This window comes from Lissotriton vulgaris, chromosome 7, assembly GCF_964263255.1.
Source record: "Lissotriton vulgaris chromosome 7, aLisVul1.2, whole genome shotgun sequence".
NCBI classification, from domain to species: Eukaryota; Metazoa; Chordata; class Amphibia; order Caudata; family Salamandridae; genus Lissotriton; species Lissotriton vulgaris.
The window spans coordinates 1,374,739,236-1,374,756,557 of NC_141695.1; positions in this window are offsets into that span (position 1 = coordinate 1,374,739,236).

Sequence of the window (17,322 nt, forward strand, 5' to 3'; positions counted from 1 at the left end):
GTGTGGCTTTCGACCAAATACATACGTTTCAAAATGAGAAGTATCTTCCATCCGCGATTCATTGGGCCTTATCCCGTAGTGCGTCGTATCAACCCTGTTGCATACAAGCTGAAGTTGCCTAACACGTTGAGAATCCATCCCGTGTTCCATGTGCAGCTACTAAAGAGAGCCCTTACGTCGCGCAGAACCGCGCCCCCTGTCCTGGCCAGTGACGGGAACCAGGAGTACGAGGTGAGGTCTATCCGAGACTCCAAATTCCGCAGAGGGGTGCTGTGGTATCTGGTCTCGTGGAAGGGCTACAGGGCGGAGGAGGATTCATGGGAACCAGTGCACAATATCCATGCTCCTAGGGCGGTGAGGTCTTTCCATGTCAGGTTTCCTGCGAAGCCTGGGCCTAGGAGGCGCTTGGGAGGAGGGCGTACTGTCAGGGTGTAGACTAGCGCGCCTACCTAAAAGACTACGATTCCCTGCACTCCCTGGTAAAGAACTACTTTTCCCACAATCCCCGGCGGGATTACAGGATATCACCGGGCGGAGTCTGCCATTCGGTGCTAGTGATTCCTGTGTTGGAGGCTGCTTTTGTTCCTCAGCTCCAAGGGTTCCAAGCAGCCGGTTTGTTTCCAGCTTGGGAGAGGCGAGAACCAGTAATTGGGTAACATTGTGAATGCGCTGGCTAGCGCGTTCTGTTTTGCAACTTTGTATCGGATGGTTTGTTGAAAAAAGGAACAGCGCTGAGACTTTGTTTCACCTCGCGGCTGCGAGGGACTGTTACAGACTACATGTTGCAACTTTGTAACAGATTGCTTGTACAACAGGGAACAGCGCTGAGAGTTTGTTTAGCCTTGGCTGCAAGGGACTGTTACAGACTACATGTTGCAACTTTGTAACGGATTGCTTGTACAAAAGGAAACAGTGCTGAGAGTTTGTTTAGCCTCTGCTGCGAGGGTGTTGTACAGACTACATAGCTTCTTGGCACATGTTCCTGGAGGTTCCTAAGACTGTGTGGTAAAGGAATGAGATTTGGCTATTCAAGTGGCGGAGTGCAGGGGGGGAGTCTGGGACCTCCGCACTGCCATCACGAAGCATAGGTTTGGGGCTCATTTACTTGGAACTAGTGGATATACAAATACCAAAGCGGAGTGCTGTAGTGAAGAAACTACGCCCTGCCGTGTTTGGTCATCTTTTTGTACTATTTTGATGGAAGGAAAACATATGGGCTTTCAGTTCACAACGGAGTGGATTCCTTTGCTTTTCTGTTGAGCATAAGGGTGCTCATTTAATCCTGGTGATTTTGGCGCATTTCTTTGGAACTAGTTTACAAACATACATAAGCCCAAAGGGGTATGTGTATGTTAACGACAATGGCTACTGTGGGTTGTTGCTAATACCTTCTTTTGTATTGAGCAGGATGGAAGGAAGACGGGAGATGCAGCAATAGGGTGGCGTAGAGTCCATGTATTACAGGTGAATTCAGGGGTTATCGACCTAGTGAGAATTCATGAGAGTAGGTTTAAGTATTGCATTTAACCTTTGTACTTTTGTTTTTCAGTTTCTTTTTCCCTGCTGCCCCTTCCTTCTTCTCTTTGTTCTTTCAGGGTTTTTTCCCCATTTGGGGTTTTTTCCCTCACCGTATCGTCTGAATACCCTGTGTTCATACTTCAGGGTGTTCGGAGGGTCCGGAGGTGGAGCATAGTTGCTGCATGCGGATCCTGCGGAGTGTACATCTGACACAATGTTAATTGATTATCTTCATGATCTGACTGCTAAACTGAGGTTAATTCATCAACAGGTCTTTGAAGCACTGCCGGCACAGACAGAGGGTCCTGGACATCGGCTCCAACCGGGTGACTGGGTGGCTACCCGTAATTTCGGCAGGAAGCGCAATTTGGAGCCGAGATTTGTGGGCCCATTCCAAGTCCTCCTTGCCACAAGAACTGCAGTTCGTCTGGAAGGCCGGAAAAATTGGGTGCATGCCACCCACACCAAAAAGGTGCCTATACCTTTACCGGCAGATTTGTGGGTGAGGACAGGAATCACCGCGACGGAGACCGATACCCCAATAAAATTTGTGCCGTTCAGTGATGCTCAACTTGTAGGAGACGCTTCATTGCAGTCAGAGACATTTGTTGAACCTTTTCTATTGGAGAACTCGAGACTTGAACTATCATCTGATCGACAGGACTCGGTTCCGCAATCTGAACAATTATTTGAAGAGCAGACTCGCCCTGGAAGAAGCAGATATTTTCTTCGTTCTCACAACAAAGACTAATAAAACTTTTTGTTTGTTTTTTTGCCCTTTCTGAATGTATATTACCCCCCTTACTGTCATTTTGAACATTATGAACAATTGCATCTTTCATTAATTCTTGAATTCTTCTCCACGTATGTTTTTCCACAGCTAGGAGATTCACATTGACATTGACTGTTTTGATTATAGAAACCTCACATCCGGGTTGACCGTAGGGCCGTGCGGGTACTTCCTTCTGTTTAGCAGGTTCCTGACACTAGGTCGGTACTTTTGTCGATTCCTGGGAACTCCTGGGAATTGATAATCACTACTCAGAACGAAGTGCGTCAAGAACGTTGCGGACGGTTTTTAGAGGATGGAATTCTCAAAGTTGTCGGAAGTGGAGAAGATGCTAACCCAGAGATCGATGTTACATAGGGTTATACGAACAAAATGCTTTCTGTTTCAGGTGTTCCTGCTGTTCTTAACTGTTTCCATGCTACTGGTGGGTGGAGTGTATTTTGGACTACAGTCGTTATTGCCTTCTGCCTTACCTACTTCTTCTTCTGAACCAAAATCTACTCCCACTGTTTCTCCACATTCCTTTCATCCTCTGCCACCAAACATGAACAGATTAGACGTGCGGAATTCATGAATAACTCCTTTGTCCAGCTTCTTCATCAACATCAGTTGGTGATGAACACTACTAACTGTTGGGTGTGTGGGTTAATGCCACATACCATGGATCGGGGAATTCCGTATTTGGTCCTTCCTTATAGTTCCCAGGGGTCAGCTCGAGCATTCCAAACTATGTTTCGTAGCGCACTAGATTCCTACCCCCATCGAGAGCCACGCACTGCAGATCATGGTCCCGGCCCGTACCACAAGCCTTTGGCGAGAGCGATTGCTGATTTAGATAGAGATATTTTTGACGCATCGCTTATCCCAGAGGAAGAGGTGCGAGCATACAGGGATCTGAGTGAGTCTGAGTATAGCATGTCAGTGGGTGATAGACAGCTTAAAAGCTCGTCTCCGATCTGGATTGTACCCCATCTCGGTAATTTCTGCTTGAAAGGTCTTGGCCAAAGCCCGCGAGCTCAGCTTGGGAGGAGTGCTTGCACTGAAACGTATGTTTTACTTCTGACTGCCAAGGGTACATACTTTGTATGTTACGACCGCGCATATACATGGTTGCCTCGTGACTTCTCGGGCACCTGTTATATTGCGAATCTGTTGCCGCCGACCTTCTCAGTTGGGTCAGACTATCACAAGACTAGAGTTGTGAGAGGCGTTATTAGCGAAGAAGACACTGCCGGTCAAGAAGCAGGAGACTTCTTTAAGGGTTTCTTGCCGTTTTGGGGACCTATGATCAATAGTAGGAACCTGAGACAGTTGACTCGTGTGGTTGAATCAACCGCTAATATAACTGCAAGTGCTCTTGGTAATTTGACAGCAGAGCTTCAGGCGGACAGGCTTATGACGTTACAAAACCGTATGGTTTTAGACGTTGTTCTTGCAGATAGAGGTGGTGTATGTAAGGTGATCCATTCGAGTTGCTGTATTTTCATCCCTGATAACGCTCCAACTGTCTATCAAGCCATCTCGAAGTTGCATAAGATCTCCGAATCCATACACGTGGACGTAGGTGATTGGACGCTACTAGGATGGTTTTGGGGCCTGATGTCGACATGGGGTTGGAAGATTCTGATGATCATTGGGGTTGTTGTAGCATTCCTGTTCACGTGTTGTCTTTGTGTGCAGTGTGGTCCTGCCTTATGTGGCCTCTGTGCTACGACGTGTATAAGACGGCCATCTGTTACCAAGGAAGCATTGATGGATAGAACGATGCTGCAGCAACATCTGAATGATCTAATGAATATCGAGATCGATTCTGATATCGACTAGTGCTTGCCTACATGAGGGCAAAAGGAGCGTCTGAGGTTCCGTGACAATTATAAGTGGTGTTTCCGACTCATTCGAATATGGACGAGTTTGGTATCTATGAACCGCAAACGACGGGTTTAGTGGGTGTACGCGTTTTCGCTATACTGGCCTGAACCGTTCGTCTTATTCGTGGGTTTCTTCATCTGAACCCACGGGTTCCATTTTAGATACGGCATCCATTTTGTCTCTTGCCCTCAAGCAGCCAGCGAACGGACACTGTCCGCTTCATGACCCTGGGATCCACAAGCTCTTGCGGAAGACACGTGTTCCTTTGAGGGTGTCTTTGTGACGAGGGGGATGATACTGCAACGGCAGATGGCCCCGCTCAAGGCTCATCTTGCCATGCCGGTCTATTGTTTCAGCCGTGCATTCATTAGGCACGACTCCTTTGATCCTGCAATCGTGTTTCCGATATCGCCCCCTACACCAATCTGCTGCCTATCTTTGTCTTCCTTCCACCTGTTTCTGTCTTCTCTCAAACTCGTTTACAGCCGGAATGGAATGTACTTAATGTTGGGATAATGTACTTTTACAGTTGGGAACCGGCGATGCTACTGTAATTATGTTCCGGGATCCTGAATACATGAAAGCAGCCCTTTTGAAGTTTACTGTGGGAACTAAGTTGTAACCTTTTGTTTGCCATATTGTGCTATGACGGAAACATGTATAAAAGGAGCGATCCACTGTTGCAATTTGAAGCAGTCTCCTAGAACCTACATGCGTTGTACTTCTTGTGACTTCTGTGTTCCCTGCAGTAAATAAACCTCGATCTTTGGCGCCGAAGGAAGTGTCCCGTGTCTCTGTCATTTGTACGCCGGAACAGGTAACCCACGAAGGTTTCAGGTGTTGTCCCCTGGCACCGCTGGGCCTTAAGAATAGCCCAGTCCTTCACCTGCGCCAGGTATAATGTATGCAGGGGGCATTCTGACGCAGGAAAAGGTCATAGAAGTGACGCAGTGAAATCTATAAGATTTCACTGTGCCACTTATAGGACGCAAATGCATCAATTTCTTACGCCTGCCTCACAGCAGGAGTTAGACTGACGCAGGCCCTTTCGCATGGGGCTTGCCCCATGTGAAAGGACGCATTGCTGGAGTTGCGTCACTTTTGTAACACTCTCTAGCAATGCGTCACTTTTGTGCCATACAGATACGTCAGAAATTCTGACGTATCTGTAACTCCTTGCGCAATGATGCGTCATACTGTTAATATGACGCATCATTGGGGTCGCAAGGAGGGCGCAATGAAAAGTGATGCATCGCTGTTTTCACGCAGCGATGCGTCACTTGATAAATGAGGCCCATGGATTGGTTTTAATGTAGCGTTTTTCCCCCTTCGTAGGTATTAAAGGCTCACTAAGGTTGAATGGATTTGACCCGGTAATAGAGCGTGGTAGAACCATAAACTAAACCCACCAACAACAATAAATTCAAACCTTATGACGCATTAGACCATACAACAAGGAAACTCCAGTCAGGAATAAAGTTTTGGTGCTTTGTCACACAAGCAAGCTTAAAGTCATATAGACTGTTCTCAATGCCAAATCATAAAAATACATTATGAACAGGGGTTATCTAAGATGACAGAATAAATTCAGACAGACTAGCGTTAGCAAAATAAACATGCATGAAAAATAATACTGAGATCCAGAAATCAACGCTGCTCAGGATTAGCAATCTTCAATCAGTTCAAATTCAACAGATTGATAATTCAGGCTGGGCAATGGAAAGCCTTCCAACTCACCAAATCAGGAAATAAATGCGATGGGCGAGACACATGCGGAAAAAAATATAAAAAGCACAAAAGGAAAAGAATAATTTGCAAAAAAGTATAATCTTAGACTGTGAACTACTAAAATAGGGGAAAATAAATAAAAAGGAGAGGAGCGTCAGCATATCAGAAGCTCGATCAAGAGTCTTCTGAATGCGATTAGGTACAGAATTCAAGCTCTCAAAAGGGCACTGAAGGGTCACAAGCAGAGAGGATAATACCCTCCAAAGACTGCAGCATTCAGAGGCTCTTCAACAGCAAAGCATCTGGGTTAGAATATAAGCAGCATCAGTGTAAAATCCAACTGAGCTCTGCCATATCAAAACCAAAACACATTCAGATTCGCCAAAAGTGTCCGTTCTTGTCACGTTGAAGGGGCATCATCCAATGAAAATATATCCCTCCTCCTTCCCCAAGCTTTGCACGAGAACATTTTCCATCCGTGTGAGTGTAGGCATGCTTGAAACTAATGTGTTACATTAAAGACCAACTGGGTAAATGTATATGCCTTTAAACAATGAAGTACTGTGACAAGAAGACTGCTTGTCATGAGCACGAAATCTAAAAGACTTCACTTGAAAAAATAATGGGGCATATTATCAAGGGGCTTTATCTCCGCTTTTTTGGCTTTAAAAGCCAAGAAAGCGGAGATAAAATTATCTCCCTATTACCTAGCTGTCGCTAACACTAGTTAGCGACAGCTAGTAGGAGATGGCGACCGTCTTGGGCCCCACTTTGCATGTCAGTGACATTTATCACTAATGACATGCAAAGTGGGAGTGCCAAGATGTTAGCGACTGGAAACAGTCGCTAACATCGCTATCTCCTATTACCAACTTTTGGAGATATTCGCGCTAAGCGTGAATATCTCCAAAAGCTAACACCTGCCCTGAGCAGTTCTTAGCCATGTTATCCAATGGGAGGTGGATAACATGGCTAAGAGCATTAGCTCGGTAATGCATGAATATCGCTGACTTTTCAGCGATATTCATGCATTGCGGCCAATTTTTATCGCATTTGCGATAAACCTTGGTAATACCAAGGTTTATCTGCGATAAAGATCGCCGCAGCTTAGCGGTAAATTTTTGTCTCTAACCAAGCAATAGCGATAATTATCGCTATTGCTTGGTAATATGCCCCAATGTTTCGTCATGTTCATGTTATGTGAATACAGCTCTGCAAGTCTCACTTATACTAACGCAAGAGAATTATAACAAAACACTTAATTAATACAAATAATATGCAAATTTATGAATTCAGCAGTAAAACGTTTCATTAATATTAGTAATACATTCCATTTCAATTGGGAAATGCTTTGTTAGTGCATTTCAGTAAATGTAACAGAGAAGTGCATTTCTCATATTTTTGCACGCATTTTTAATTCTTGAATCATTAGAAATTCAATATCGTATCAATATGCACTGTTAGTCTAGAGACTAAATTACACTATAACATCAGTTTTATCCCTCTCACATTGAATTTGCATGTCAGTGCAGCTTCTATGTTGAGCTGTTAATACTTTGATCTTCGGGATGCGTAATCTCTCATGTTCTAATGATTTTTGTGACACGAGAGACTTCACTGAAATTACACATTCTCAATTTTCTTTAACCCTTTCGATGCTGATGATGAGCTCAGCTCGTCATCACCCACGGGTGTCGTGTGCTGATGACGTGCTGAGCTCGTCATGACAACAGCAAAATGGCAATTTGCAGCACAGCGCAAAAATCACCGCAGCAGCGATGCGGTTAATACTCAAAACTAATCCCACAAACCAATGGATTAACCACTAACCTTGGGGCATATTATCAAGGGGGTTTATCTCCGCTTTTTTGGCTTTAAAAGCCAAGAAAGCGGAGATAAAATTATCTCCCTATTACCTAGCTGTCGCTAACACCAGTTAGCAACAGCTAGTAGGAGATAGCAACCATCTTGGGCCCCACTTTGCATGTCAGTGATATTTATCACTAATGACATGCAAAGTGGGCGTGCCAAGATGTTAGCGACTGGAAACAGTCGCTAACATCGCTTTCTCCTATTACCAACTTTTGGAGATATTCGCGCTAAGCGCGAATATCTCCAAAAGCTAAAACCTTCCCTGAGCAGTTCTTAGCCATGTTATCCAATGGGAGGTGGATAACATGGCTAAGAGCATTAGCTCGGTAATGCATGAATATCGCTGACTTTCAGCGATATGCATGCATTGCGGCCGATTTTTATCGCATTTGCGATAAACCTTGGTAATACCAAGGTTTATTTGCGATAAAAATCGCTGCAGCTCTGCGGTAAATTTTTGTCTCTAACCAAGCAATAGCGATAATTATCTCTATTGCTTGGTAATATGCCCTCTTGGCTTCTGGAGCAGCACGCGGCCCGTCGTAAAAGTTTCTCCTGTCAGTCAGGCGTCACTGCTGAGGCTGATGTCTGATAGACACAGGAAGTTAGGTACTGCAGAACAGGAAGTGGTAATAAAATGAAGTACAGACTCCATCTGCCCAGGCATAAATCGAAGTATATGTAGAATTATCTTTACAACCCCCCCACCCCCCATCCAGTGGCATAGCGAGGGTGGCAAAGACCCCAGAGCAGGCAAGAATAATGGGAGCCATAACTGCTGTCAGGGTAATTAAATATAACAATACTCAGGGTTCAGTGGGACCTTCCGGTTACTGGGCCCTGTTCCGCAGCACCTGCTGCTCCATTGCGACTATATCTCTTCCACCATTGACCTTGTGGTGCCCCATAAAGACTATACCACTATTTACCTTTTAAGCTCTTCGCCAACTGATTGGTAGACATTTCTTTGGGTGGTGTTCCTATCTGCCAAATGTACTGCTCACCGTGTTATTAGTAATTTTGAGAATGGAATGTCAATGTGGGACTCTGGACCCCCTCATAATGGGACCCAGGGGTGGATTGGCAATGCGGGCATTCAGGCATCGGCCGAAGGGCCGGTGTCTCCGTGCCCTCTGTGAGCCGTTTTTTTTCTCCCCTTTCCCAGCCGCACAGTGAAGCTGCTTTCATTTCTCTGTCTCTGTCTCCGTGCTCTCTGTGGACTAGGAAAGGGGAGGAAAACAAGCATTTACAATGCAATGGTTTCGCCTTTTGAAAAGTTTGAGCTATTGGCATTGTAAATGACAACATTTTTATTTATGTGTTGGTTTTGAAAATAAATAAATAAATGGCATTGTCATTTACAATGCCAATAGCTTAATCTCTCGCAAATGCGAGACCTATAGCATTTGCAATGCAATAGGTCGCGTATTTACGCGAGTTTGAGCTAATGATATTGCAGATAACAATGCGTTTTATTTATGTTTCAAAAACCAAAACATAAATAAAAGGTCTCTCACACTGCTGTCTCTCACACACTGCTGCCTCTCACACACCATGCTCTCCCACACACCATGCTCTCCCTAGAAGACTCACACTGCTGTCTATAAATTGCCCCCACCTCAAAAAAAACCCACAACTAAAGCGTTTCAAATTACAATCATACCTTGATGAGACACATGAAGTGGGTGATTACTGATCCTTCTATGTAACTCAATCAGTTCAAGCACTTGGGACACGGGACATTACTTCCGAAGATTGCTTATTGAGAACAAATAGTATTTCACCTGCAGAAATAGTGAAAGTTAATACCAAACTACCCCCCTCCCCCAACTGAAGATGGTGTTCATTGGCTTCCAAATTCAACTGCCCACAGAGCTTCAGAACAAACCGATACGAGCAGGCCAGTGGGCTTACCAGTGCATTTTAATAGTACAGACGCCCCCCCCTCCCAACAACTCAATAAGTGTACACATATTTCATGGCCAATTTAGTATATTAGCAAGACTATGGTCATTTCTTTTCTGTAGAAGGATTCGACATATACAGCTAAGGTGCCCTGCAGGAAATTAAGTCAAGGCATACAATACAAAAAGCAGGGAAGCAGACGTTGTCTGGGAGAGATCCAAGAGTAGAGACGACGTAGGAAACCAGCTCTAGTTTGTGTGCCTTCGAGGTGGTCTGACCAGCTCCAGGAGTCTTTGCTCCCGATTAAGGACCATCTGCAAGAGTGCACAATAGTTACTCCATCACCAACCCCCCCCCCCCTAATGCTGCCCACAAAAGCGATCCCGGACTCACAAGATGGATTCCAATATTTCCCTTAGGGTGCACAATCTGCCCCTGCTTCAACACTGGCCTACGAGCCACCTAGCAGTGTTTGTGTAACAAGCTGTGGCCATGGCTCAAAACTAGAAGTTTACGGGATATGTACAACAAAATGGGTAGCAGGTTATGCATTACACCAACTGAGTTGTAGCTCCTTTTCTAGTTCCTCCTAAAAAGCTATACAATTCCAATCCTTTTACTTCAGTATATGCCTTTCCCTAGGTGGTACAAAATAAAATAAAATAAATGATGTCCCAAACATTCCTGCGTCAGGCAAATGCCCTGCTGACACTGGATCAAATGATGCGGTGTGCAAACAATCTAAACCTACTATAAACACACTTCATCGGTAAGCAAAACAAGTCCTAGAGAAAACACAAGCAGCATCACCTGCTTAAGTTTCTAAACCACCATGGAGGTCAGGGAGCATTCGCAGATACAAACAGAGGATCGCCTGACCACACAAAGCACTCACGGACAGCGGGAGGGAGGCGGGCACACGGACAGCGGTAGGGGGGACGGGCACACTACAAAATATTCGCAGATACAAACAGAGGATCGCCTGACCACACAAAGCACTCACGGACAGGGGAGGGGGGCGGGCACACGGACAGCGGGAGGGGGGACGGGCACACTACAAAAGATTTATTGGGCATTACAGACTGCAAAGCCACCAGGACACACACAGGTTGTGGGGAGCCCACAGGTGTCATTGGAAACTCCTGAATCAAGCAGAACATGACATTCAGCAGGACACTGCAACGTCATGGCAGAACAACTACATGACAAGTCTTCTTCCAAGAAAAAAAAACAAAAAATAATATAGAAACAAAAGATATAGAAATGACCATTGTAAGTGTAAAACCCCACATGTTCTCTAAGGCTAAACTTCATTAGCGGAATCTGTCCTTCGGTGATGGGCGCGCCCTCCGCAAGCCCAAACCTAGCTTGAGCGGCTGATGATGATACACATGCCCATGTGAAAGTGACGTCATATACCCACGTGAAATTGACGCCAGATGGCCATGTGAAAGTGACGTCATATACCTACGTGAAAGTGACGCCAGATGTTCATGTGAAAGTGAAGCCAGAAGCCCATGTGAAAGTGACACCAGATGCCCATGGACACATGGACAGCGGGAGGGGGGACGGGCACATGGACAGCGGGAGGGGGGACGGACACACTACAAAGCAATCACAGATACAAACAGAGGATCGCCTGACCACACAAAGCACTCACGGACAGCGGGAGGGGGGACGGGCACACTACAAAACATTCACAGATACAAACAGAGAATCGCCTGACCACACAAAGCACTCACGGACAGTGGGAGGGGGGCGGGCACACGGTCAGCAGGAGGGGGGACCGGCACACTACAAAATATTCACAGATACAAACAGAGGATCGCATGACCACACAAAGCGCTCACGGACAGCGGGAGGGGGGCGGGCACACGGACAGTACTACAAAACATTTGCAGATACAAACAGAGGATCACCTGACCACACAAAGCACTCATGGACAGCGGGAGGCGGGCGGGCTCACGGACAGCGGGAGGGGGGGCGGGCACACAGACAGCGGGAGGGGGAAAAAAAAGCTTACCTGCTAGCAACTTGAAATCGCGCAGCCCACCCCTGCAAGGCACACGTTGGTAATGAAACCAACATGCCGATACGAAGAAAAAAAAGCACCGCCCACCGCCGCACTGACGTGCTAAAAGGGGCTGGATGAGAAAAAATCTCAGGAACGCCCACGAGTCTCCTCGCAGAATGACGGACGCCTCTGTTTTCCAATGGCTAGCCTCCATTTATGGAGCTAGCCAATGGAAACAGAGGCGGGACAAAGCACACATACTGCAAAACAAAAGATTTCGCCTGCGCGAAACGCTGCTTGCGCAGCTTTCGACAGGCGAAACCTAAAAAACGGCCCACAGAGGGCACTGAGACAGAGAGAGAGAGAAATGAATGCAACTTCACTGTAAGGCCGCAGTCACCCCCTGCCCTGCAAAGCAATCACGCTGAGGGTGGCTGGGGAGGGGGTAATTGTTTGAAAAAATCGGCCTCCCTGGGGGCCAGGTGTTGCGCAGGCCTTAGAGCCATTTTCCCCTCGGTCCCCATGGGGCCCACGCAGCACATAAAGGGTGTTAGTTTTAACTCCTCGCCCACAACCCTTCACATTCAGGGAATAGTGGGCGAGGAAGAATGGGTCTTGCTGTGGGGGCCAGGTGATCTTTGCAACTTGCACCATCTTCACCTCAGCCTCCCCCTGGCTACCAATAATGACCCAGCAGCTGTGTTTTGTGCTCCCTTGCCAGGACATTGCATTGAGGCCTGGTGGGCTGGGGAGGGCTGATTAATTTACTAATTGCAGGGGCCTTACTGCTATTCATGTGCTCCTGAGCTAAAGGTCTGTTGAGGGCTGAGTAGGTTTGTAATAGCGGGGGCTTTTTGCTTATTAGGTGCTCCTTCCCTGGAGGGCTCGAATAATTTTGTGACAGAAAGGGGCCTTGCTGCTTTTTTAGTTGCTTGGCATGGCGCCATTGTCACCTTGGCCCTGTGTCCTGTGCAAGAACAGTATCCTCTCACTTTCATTCCTTGTCTGTGCCAAACAACTTAAGGATTTTGGGGGCCCTGGCCCACACATATTTTTGGGCCCCTGTTCGGATCAGATTTGAATTTATAATCCAATTTCTGCTCTTTGGTGCCTTCTTTCAGCTGGTCACTGGACAGTGCACTATCATACTTGTCCAAATTCTTAATGTATTTACATCTAATATTCAAGGACATTGACGTGTGGAACCAAATGGTGGGTCATGAAAGGGCACGCATCTTGAATGTGGGCCATGCCCCTTAATTGTGGGCCACACCCCTTGAATGTGGGCCACTTTTTCCGTCAGTGCCCGGGCCAAATTGTGATCCCAATTCGAGCCTGATGGGACCCCATGTGGAGGGGAAGAGTCCCTTGAAGAGGTGAGGCTTCACCTTCTTTCTGAGTTGCAGGAGGCTTGGAGCAGTTGTGTTTTTTTAATGCAGCAAACTCGACCCGAAGGTATTGGAGCGCTTTATATGAGCACCAATTACATTGCACAAGGACACATTCATTTTTTGTAGTAGGCTCGGGGACATTTAGGGCCCGATGTAGGTGGCCCAATACCGATAACGGCCGAAAATACCGATTTTCGGCCCTTACCGAGCGGTATCGAGCCATCGGGATGTAGGAGCCAGAAATCCGGCCGAATCTGTATTTTTACCGATTCGGTATAGATACCGAATCGGTAAAAAAACGAATCGGAAATACACTGAATTGGTAAATTAACGAATCGCTAACATACCGAATAGTAAATATACCGAATAGGACCATTTACCGATTCGGTAGAGTTACCGATTCGGTAAATATTCCGATTCGGACCATCTACCAAATCGGTAGAGTTACCGAATCGGTAAATGACCGAATCGGACAGGCTAAAACTCAGATAGAGATGTAGGGAAGCACAGAAATACCGATTTTGGCTCAAAATCGGTATTTCAAAATCGGTATTTACCATGGATTGGAATCAGGTGGTAACCAACTGCAACCTATAAAATGAGACCCAAAATGCAATGCAACTTGCAGGATGGCGGCATTTTATGTCATTGCAAGGCGGCTACGGCTACAGCAGGAAGGAGAGAGGGAATGGCAAAGAGAGGAGCAGGTCTACAGACAGAGGATCACCCTGTTCATGCTCATACAGGCAGAGATCCTACAGAGGTACAGGCTAGACTCAGACACCATTCTGGAGCTCATCAGGGACCTAAAACCACTGTTGGACCACCCCACCCCAAGGGCACACGCCATCCCAACGCACGTGCAGGTGCTATGCAGCCTACACCTGTTTGCGTCTGGCAGCTATCAAAGTGCAGTTGCTGCGGTAGGAGGGGTGACCCAGAGCACCCTGTCAAGTTTTTTCCACAAATTCCTTGACGCCATGATACAGAGGATGGACCAATACATTTCTTTCCCTGCAACCCACGCGGAACTGGTACGAACAAAAGCAGACTTTTAAGAGATGGCACGGTTTCCCCACATCATTGGCTGCATTGATGGCACGCACATTCCGATTTGCCCCCATGCTGACACAGAATACATATACCGCAATAGGAAGTCTACGCACACCATCAATGTGCAGGTGATTTGCAATGCTAAGTGTGCCATCACAGACCTGGTTGCAAAATTCCCAGGGAGTACCCACGACTCCTACATTTTCCAAAACAGCGGCATCTATGCACTGCTGACGGCAGGGGAATTTGGTGAAGGATACCTCCTAGGTGAGACACATCATCAGACCCCCATTACAAAAATAGCACTGTGAAGTACATGTATGCATGTGAGTGATGTATTCCCTTTTCCTTCTAGGCGATAGCGCATATGCCCTCCGCTCATTCATACTCACCCCTACCTCAACCCCTCTACACCCAGCCAAAGGATGTATAACCGGGCCCACAAAAACACAAGGAATGTAGTAGAACGGACCTTTGGCATCTGGAAAAGCAGGTTCAGATGCTTGCACAAGAGTGGAGGTGCAAGGCAGTATGCCCCCATCACCTGCTGTAAGATAATAGCTGTCTGTGCAATGTTGCACAACCTTGCGGTGAAGAAGGGCACTGAGGTGGAGTTGTCAGACTACGAGGACCATGACGACGACGTTGCTGTGCCACAAACACAACCTGCTGGGATGTCTACACCAAGTGATGGCAGATACAGACGTGAGAAGATAACAGAAAACTATTTCTGAGTGAGTACAGATGCACAGACAGGTTATGGATGTGAAATTTATTTTTATAATGTTGGCACAACGTTACAGCACTGATGTGCAACAAATGAAATAATGAAATGAAAGGTGGGGACTGGAAATGGGCTGGGTTGCCTCACCCACACTGGCAGAGTCATTCCTGCTGCGCTTTGCAGAACAACTGAGATGCTGCTCCCCCCCTTCTGCATGGCCGGCTGCCTCTGCGGAGCGCCTGGTGCTCCGGCGCGGCTCTGACACAGCGCTGGCCGGGCTGCTGCGGCTGCTGCTGTCCCCAGCCTTGGCCATGTCCAGGGCAGGATTCACCACTGTGTTGGAAATGATGAGGGCCTCCATGGCACTGGTGATCCGTGCCATGCCCCTGGTCACCTACGCAGTGTTTTGAGTGAGGCACTCTTCCATATTTGCCCCTCGGCATCATAGCAGGGACGTCGCTGCGGCAAGCCGGTTAATTGCCCGGTTTTATACACGGGCATCCCTGCGCCTTGTGTGCTCATTATGTTCCATCTTGGCACAAAGCTGTGTAATGGCAGTTGTCATGCGACCCAGTCCTGTGGCAATTTCCCTGTTTTGTTTGTGCCACCTCCTTGTTACTTCAAAACTGTTGTGTTCTGAGCACACCTATTTTTCAAAAATAAATTAGTTGTAACCAATTTTGTTGATCTGTGTGCTGCAACTAATAGAGTATACCCAAATACCCTTAAATCTAAACATGAAAATGTGGCTGGTCAACACACTGTTGACTCAGACTTAGCTGCGCACAACTTGAATGATATCTATCGATCAGACACTTTTTATACTTTCTATTCATACAGTTTATTCATGTTAACACTCAATGAATCCCCTCAGAAACATTGTGTTATAATTGCATAAACATGATTTCATCAAAAATCCATTATCAAAGCAATACAATACAAATTTTACAATGAAGAAAACATTAAACTCTTTTTTATATGTTGTTATTCGCCCAATGCATTTCGGGACTATTGTGGGGTCCCTTCGTCAGGGGCAACACTGAAAAATAAAATATAATGTACAGGCGCATAAGTGGGTTGTACAAATTCAATGGTAACATACAAAAATTAACGTTTTTAACTCCTCCACCTAAAATTAGCACCCAAGGTGTAAATAGTGTGAAAAATAATTAATTCAAAATGATGAAAACCACTCACACAAAAACACGAGGGCCACTCCCTCTGGCTTTCATGAGACTGCTCAGAACTCAAACCGTCTCCTATAAGGGCAATGTGAATGTTAAAGTAACCAGTGTTGATCAAAATCTGCCAAACTCGGTAGTTTGTCTAGTGTAGTACATTTATACACTTAGTTCCATTATGGTAACAGTCATGACATTTTCGCTTTGTTAATACGGAGCTCTTTGGGGATGCTTAGTTCTACATATCGGCATACCGCTATTTAGGTCTCGTAGCGATACAGCGCGTCAGCGCTGTACTCGCCGAGATCTTATGTCAGGGAGCATGCTTCCCAGGAGACAGTCTGGGTCGCGCGCTTTGCCTTTTCCGTTGGCCACGCGCACAAGACCGCGCGCTTGAGCAGTGATTATTACAAATGTGATACATTTCACTGTGTGCGTCCACAAGACAGGGCAGACCGCGCGCTTCAGCAGTGATTACAAATTGATACATTTCACTGTGTGCGTCCACAAGACCGGGAGCTTCAGCAGCCATTACAAATTTGATACATTTTACTGTGTGCGTCCACAAAACCGTGCGTTTCAGCAGTCATTGCAGATTTGATACATTTTACGTCCTGGTGCATTTTCCAAAAGCACGCTCTCAGTATTCGAAGTTTGAAGCAAAGTAATTTGCAATGCTTTTGTTGTCTATGGCTTATAGTAGGCGTTTTCTGCACAGTGATTTTTCGGAAGGTTTTTTTTTTTTTAGTTGGCGCCGTGTTAGAGGAATGTAAACCGTCAAATCCTGTTTTGCATGTTGTTGGCGCCATCGCCGTGTTAGAGGTTTCCTGTAGAGTCATTTGCAAGTGACAAGTCTGGTTAAAACCAGCGTGAGGTTAAAATCGTATAGAGAAGTGCCATCTCTTCCTAATTACTGTTCAAGTATGCACATCTTTTTCTTGAATGGAGTGCGTGTCGTGCTTTTTTTTTTCTATTCCAACAGTAACTAGCGCAAAATGGGCACGATGTTTTGGTGTAAGCCTATGTGTTTTCGTTGTCAATGGCGCCATAGTAGGCGTTTTTTGCAGAGTGATTTTACGAATGGCTTTTATTTTGCACGCAAAAAATAGCACTGTAGCATGCAAATTAGCTAGGAGTCACTAACATAACAATACATAGGCAACTTTATTTTATATGCTTAGAACACGTTGCTGTAACATGTGTTGTTACAGCATTGTTTTAAAAAGCTACACAATCCAGATTTTGTTCACATAAAAGTTCTTATTCTTAGCGGCTGG